The sequence below is a fragment of the Arachis hypogaea genome, chromosome 15, assembly GCF_003086295.3.
Source record: "Arachis hypogaea cultivar Tifrunner chromosome 15, arahy.Tifrunner.gnm2.J5K5, whole genome shotgun sequence".
NCBI classification, from domain to species: domain Eukaryota; kingdom Viridiplantae; phylum Streptophyta; class Magnoliopsida; order Fabales; family Fabaceae; genus Arachis; species Arachis hypogaea.
This window is the reverse complement of record NC_092050.1, coordinates 99,013,866-99,020,005: the sequence shown is the minus strand read 5'-3', so window position 1 is coordinate 99,020,005 and position 6,140 is coordinate 99,013,866. Positions and strand designations below refer to the sequence as shown.

At 38.6% G+C, this 6,140-nt stretch overlaps 1 non-coding gene across 1 annotated transcript; it reads left to right on the top strand.

Moving 5' to 3' along the window:
- The first annotated feature begins 4,758 nt into the window (after window positions 1-4,758).
- LOC112752636 (small nucleolar RNA R71) lies at window positions 4,759-4,866 on the top strand. Its single transcript, XR_003177063.1, has one exon. It is a non-coding gene; the product is annotated as a small nucleolar RNA R71 (small nucleolar RNA).
- Window positions 4,867-6,140: the final 1,274 nt, after the last annotated feature.

The window sequence follows — 6,140 nt, the reverse complement described above, 5'->3', positions numbered from 1 at the left end:
TTCATCACATTCATATTGAAGTGCGAATGAATATCTTAGAAGCGGAATAAGTTGAATTGAATAGAAACAGTAGTACTTTGCATTAATTCATGAGGAACAACAGAGCTCTACACCTTAATCTATGGAGTGCAGAAACTTTACCGTTTGAAAATACATAAGTGAAAGGTTCAGGCATGGCCGAATGGCCAGCCCCCATGATCTAAGAACTAGACGTCCCAAGATACCTAATACAATAGTAAAAGGTCCTATTTATACTAAACTAGCTACTAGGGTTTACAGAAGTAAGTAATTGATGCATAAATCCACTTCCGGGGCCCACTTGGTGTGTGCTTGGGCTGAGCTTGAATGTTACACGTGCAGAGGCTCTTTCTGGAGTTGAACGCCAGGTTATAACGTATTTCTGGCGTTCAACTCTGGTTCGTGACGTGTTTCTGGCGTTTAACTCCAAATTGCAGCGTAGAACTGGCGTTCAACGCCCTTTTGCGTCGTCTAAACTCGGTCAAATTATGGACTATTATACTTTGCTGGAAAGCCTTGGATGTCTACTTTCCAACGCAATTAGAAGCACGCCATTTTGAGTTCTGTAGCTCCAGAAAATCACTTTGAGTGCAGGGAGGTCAGAATCCAATAGCATCAGCAGTCCTTCTTCAACCTCTGAATCTGATTTTTGCTCAAGTCCCTCAATTTCAGCCAGAAAATACCTGAAATCACAAAAAAACACACAAACTCATAGTAAAGTCCAGAAATGTGAATTTAACATAAAAACTAATAAAAACATCCCTAAAAGTAACTAGATTCTACTAAAAACATACTAAAAACAACGCCAAAAAGCGTATAAATTATCCGCTCATCACAACACCAAACTTAAATTGTTGCTTGTCCCCAAGCAACTAAAAATCAAATAGGATAAAAAGAAGAGAATATACTATAAATTCCAAAATATCAATGAAACATAGCTCCAATCAGATGAGCGGGACTTGTAGCTTTTTGCCTCTTGAATAGTTTTGGCATCTCACTCTATTCATTGAAGTTCAGAATGATTGGCATCTATAGGAACTCAGAGTTCAGATAGTGTTATTGATTCTCCTAGTTCAGTATGTTGATTCTTGAACACAGCTACTTTATGCGTCTTGGCCGTGGCCCTAAGCACTTTGTTTTCTAGTATTACCACCGGATACATAAATGCCACAGACACATAATTGGGTGAACCTTTTCAGATTGTGACTTAGCTTTGCTAAAGTCCCCGATTAGAGGTGTCCAGGGTTCTTAAGCACACTCTGTTTTTGCTTTGGACCTTGACTTTAACCGCTCAGTCTCAAGTTTTCACTTGACACCTTCACGCCACAAGCACATGGTTAGGGACAGCTTGGTTTAGCCGCTTAGGCCAGGGTTTTATTCCTTTAGGCCCTCCTATCCACTGATGCTCAAAGCCTTGGGATCCTTTTTATTTACCCTTGCCTTTTGGTTTTAAGGGTTATTGGCTTTTTACTCTTGCCTTTTGGTTTTAAGAACTTTGGCTTTTTCTGCTTGCTTTTTTTTTTCGCTATATATTTTTTTTTCTGCAAGCTTTGTTCTTTGCTGCTTTTTCTTGCTTCAAGAATCATTTTTATGATTTTTCAGATTATCAAATAACATGTCTCCTTGTCATCATTCTTTCAAGAGCCAACATATTTAACATTCTTAAACAACAACTTCAAAAGACATATGCACTGTTCAAGCATTCATTCAGAAAACATGAAGCATTGTCACCACATCAATATAATTAAACTAAGTTCAAGGATAAATTCAAAACTCATGTACTTCTTGTTCTTTTGAATTAAAACATTTTTCATTTAAGAGAGGTGATGGATTCATAGGACATTCATAACTTTAAGACAAAGTTACTAAATACTAATGATCATGTAATAAGATACAAACATGGATAAGCACTTAACATAAAGAAAACGAAAAAGCAGAGAATTTAAGAACAAGGAATGAGTCCACCTTAGTGATGGTGGCGTTTCCTTCTTGAGGAACCAATGATGTCCTTGAGCTCTTCTATGTCTCTTCCTTGTCTTTGTTGCTCCTCCCTCATTGCTCTTTGATCTTCTCTAATTTCATGGAGGATGATGGAGTGATCTTGATGTTCCACCCTTAGTTGCTCCCAATAATTGTTTGGGGGAAAATGTATCCCCTGAGGTATCTCAGGGATCTCTTGATTTGCAGTCAAATGTTCTACCACTGAGCTATAAATCCTTTACATGAATCTCTCCATCTCCCATGACTTGGAGGTGGAAGCTTTTGTCTTCCCTTTTCTCTTCTCTCTCTCTCTCTTTTTTTTTTTTTTTTGAGGTTTCTCTGGCCTTAGGTGCCATCAATGGTTATGGAAAAGCAAAATAAGCAATGCTTTTACCACACCAAACATAGAATGTTGCTCGCCCTCAAGCAGGAGAAGAAAGAATAGATGAAGAAGAAGATGTGGAAGAAAAAACTAGGATTATGAGGAGGGAAGGTGGGGATCCTGTGGGGCCCACAGATCCTGAGATGATCCTGTGAGGTCCACAGATCTTGAGGTGTTAAGGATTTACATCCCTACATTAATTAGGCATGTAAGATGCCTTTGCATGCAATTATGGCGTTTAAACGCCGAACTGATGCTTGTTCTGGGCGTTCAGCGCCCAGATGCAGCATGTTTCTGGCGTTGAACGCCAGTTCTATGCTTGTTTCTGGCGTTCAGCGCCAGCTCTTCCTCAGTGTGTATTTCTGGCGTCTGAACGCCAGGATGCTGCTTGTTTCTGGCGTTCAACGCCAGATCATTGCTCTGTTCTGGTGTTGAATGCCAGCCAGATGCTCCTTACTGGCGTTTAAACGCTAGTGAGATCCTCCTCCAGGGTGTGATTTTTCTTCTGCTATTTTTTATTTTGTTTTTAATTTTTTGATTTATTTTGTGACTCCACATGATCATGAACCTAATAAAACATGAAAGAACAACAAGAATGAAAATAAATTAGATAAATAAAAATTGGGTTGCCTCCCAATAAGCGCTTCTTTAAAGTCAATAGCTTGATAGTGGGCTCTCATGGAGCCTCACAGATGTTCAGAGTATTGTTGAGACTCCCCAACACCAAACTTAGAGTTTGGATATGGGAGTTCAACACCAAACTTAGAATTTGGTTGTGGCCTCCCAACACCAAACTTAGAGTTTGACTGTGGGGGCTCTGTTTGACTCTGTTTTGAGAGAAGCTTACTGTGCCTCTTTTCCATGTTTACAGAAGGATGTCCTTGAGTTTTAAACTCAAGGGAGTCCTCATTCAATTGAAGGACTAGTTCACCTCTGTTAACATCAATCACAGCTCTTGCTGTGACTAGGAAGGGTCTTCCAAGGATGATGGATTCATCCTCATCCTTCCCAGTATCTAGGATTATGAAATCAGCAGGGATGTAAAGGCCTTCAACCTTTACTAACATGTCCTCTACTTGTCCATAGGCCTCTTTTCTTGAGTTGTCTGCCATCTCTAATGAGATTTTAGCAGCTTGCACCTAAAAGATTCCCAGTTTCTCCATTACAGAGAGGGGCATGAGGTTTATTCCTGACCCCAGGTCACATAGAGCCTTCTCAAAGGTCATGGTGCCTATGGTACAAGGTATTAGGAACTTTCCAGGATCCTGTTTCTTCTGAGGCAATCTCAGTTGATCCAATGCATTTAGTTCATTGGTGAACAGGGGAGGTTCATCTCCCCAAGTCTCTTTACCAAATAAATTGGCATTCAGCTTCATGATTGCACCAAGGAACTTGGCAACTTGCTCTTCAGTAACATCCTCATTCTCTTCAGAAGAGGAATACTCATCAGAGCTTATGAAGGGCATAAGGAGGTTCAATAGAATCTCTATGGTCTCTAGATGAGTCTCAGATTCCTTGGGTTCCTCAGAGGGAAACTCCTTGTTGATCACTGGACGTCCCAGGAGGTCTTCCTCTATGGGATTCACGTCCTCCTCCTCTTTTGTGGTTTCGGCCATGATGGTCATTTCAATGGACTTGCACTTTCCTTTTGGAGTTTCTTCTGTATTGCTTGGGAGAGTACTAGGAGGGATTTCAGTGATCCTTTTACTCAGCTGGCCCACTTGTGCTTTCAAATTTCTAATGGAGGACCTTGTTTCATTCATGAAACTTAAAGTGGCCTTGGACAGATCAGAGACTAAATTTGCTAAGCTAGATAGATTCTGCTTAGAATTCTCTGTCTGTTGCTGAGTGGATGATGGAAAAGGTTTACTATTGTTAAACCTGTTTCTTCCACCATTATTAAAGCCTTGTTAAGGCTTTTGCTGATCCTTCCATGAGAGATTTGGGTGATTTCTCCATGAGGGATTATAGGTGTTTCCATATGGTTCACCCATGTAATTCACCTCTGCTATTGCAGGGTTTTCAGGATCATAAGCTTATTCTTCAGAAGATGCCTCTTGAGTACTGTTGGATGCAGCTTGCATTCCATTCAGACTCTGAGAAATCATATTGACTTGCTGGGTCAATATTTTATTCTGAGCCAATATGGCATTCAGAGTATCAATTTCAAGAACTCCCTTCTTCTGAGGCGTCCCATTACTCACAGGATTCCTCTCAGAAGTGTACATAAACTGGTTATTAGCAACCATGTCAATGAGTTCTTGAGCTTCTGCAGGCGTTTTCTTTAGGTGAATGGATCCACCTGCAGAAGTATCCAATGACATCTTAGCTAATTCAGACAGACCATCATAGAATATATCCAGGATGGTCCATTCTGAAAGCATGTCAGAAGGACACTTTTTGGTCAGTTGCTTGTATCTCTCCCAAGCTTCATAAAGGGATTCACCTTCTTTCTGTCTGAAGGTTTGAACATCCACTCTAAGCTTACTCAGCTTTTGAGGAGGAAAGAACTTGGCTAAGAAAGCTGTGACCAGCTTATCCCAAGAGTTCAGGCTGTCTTTAGGTTGAGAATCCAACCATGTTCTAGCTCTGTCTCTCACAGCAAAAGGGAAAAGCATGAGCCTGTAGACTTCAGGATCTACTCCATTAGTCTTAACAGTATCACAGATCTGCAAGAATTCAGTTAAGAACTGAAAAGGATCTTCAGATGGAAGTCCATGAAACTTGCAGTTCTACTGCATCAGAGAAACTAATTGAGGTTTCAGCTCAAAGTTGTTTGCTCCAATGGTAGGGATGGAGATGCTTCTTCCATGTAAATTGGAATTAGGTGCAGTAAAGTCACCAAGCATCCTCCTTGCATTATTATTATTTTCGGCTGCCATCTCCTCTTCTTGTTCGAAAATTTCTGAAAGGTGCTTGCTGGATTGTTGTAATCTAGCTTCTCTTAGTTTCCTCTTCAGAGTCCTTTCAGGTTCTGGATCTGCTTCAACAAGGATATTCTTGTCCTTGCTCCTGCTCATATGAAAAAGAGGGAACAGAAAAATAATAATAGGGATCCTTTTTACCACAGTATAGAGGTCCCTGTGTGAGTAGAAGAAAAGAAGAAGAAAAGAATGTAATGTAAGGAAAGAAACACAAGGGTGAGGAGAGCAGAGATGTGAGATGAAGAGAAGTGTTAGTAGATGAATAAATAAATAGAAGGAGATGAGAGAGAAAGAGAATTTTCGAAAATTATTTTTGAAAAATGGTTAGTGATTTTCGAAAATTAAAAGAAGAAATAAATTAAAATTGAATTTTGAAATAATTAGTTAATTAAAAAGAATTTTTGAAAAAGAGGGAGATATTTTCGAAAATTAGAGAGAGAGGGTTAGTTAGGTAGTTTTGAAAAAGATAAGAAACAAACAAAAAGTTAGTTAGTTAGTTGAAACAAATTTGAAAATCAATTTTGAAAAGATAAGAAGATAAGAAGTTAGAAAAGATATTTTAAAATCAAATTTTTGAAAAAGATATGATTTTGAAAAAGATAAGATAAAAAGATATTTTTGAAAAGATATGATTGAAATTAGTTTTGAAAAAGATTTGATTTTTAAAATCACAATTAATGATTTGATTCACAAGAAATCACAAGATATGATTCTAGAACTTAAAGTTTGAATGTTTCTTAACAAGCAAGTAACAAACTTGAAATTTTTGAATCACAACATTAATTGATGATGTTATTTTCGAAAATTATGTGATAAAGATAAGAAAAAGATTTTTG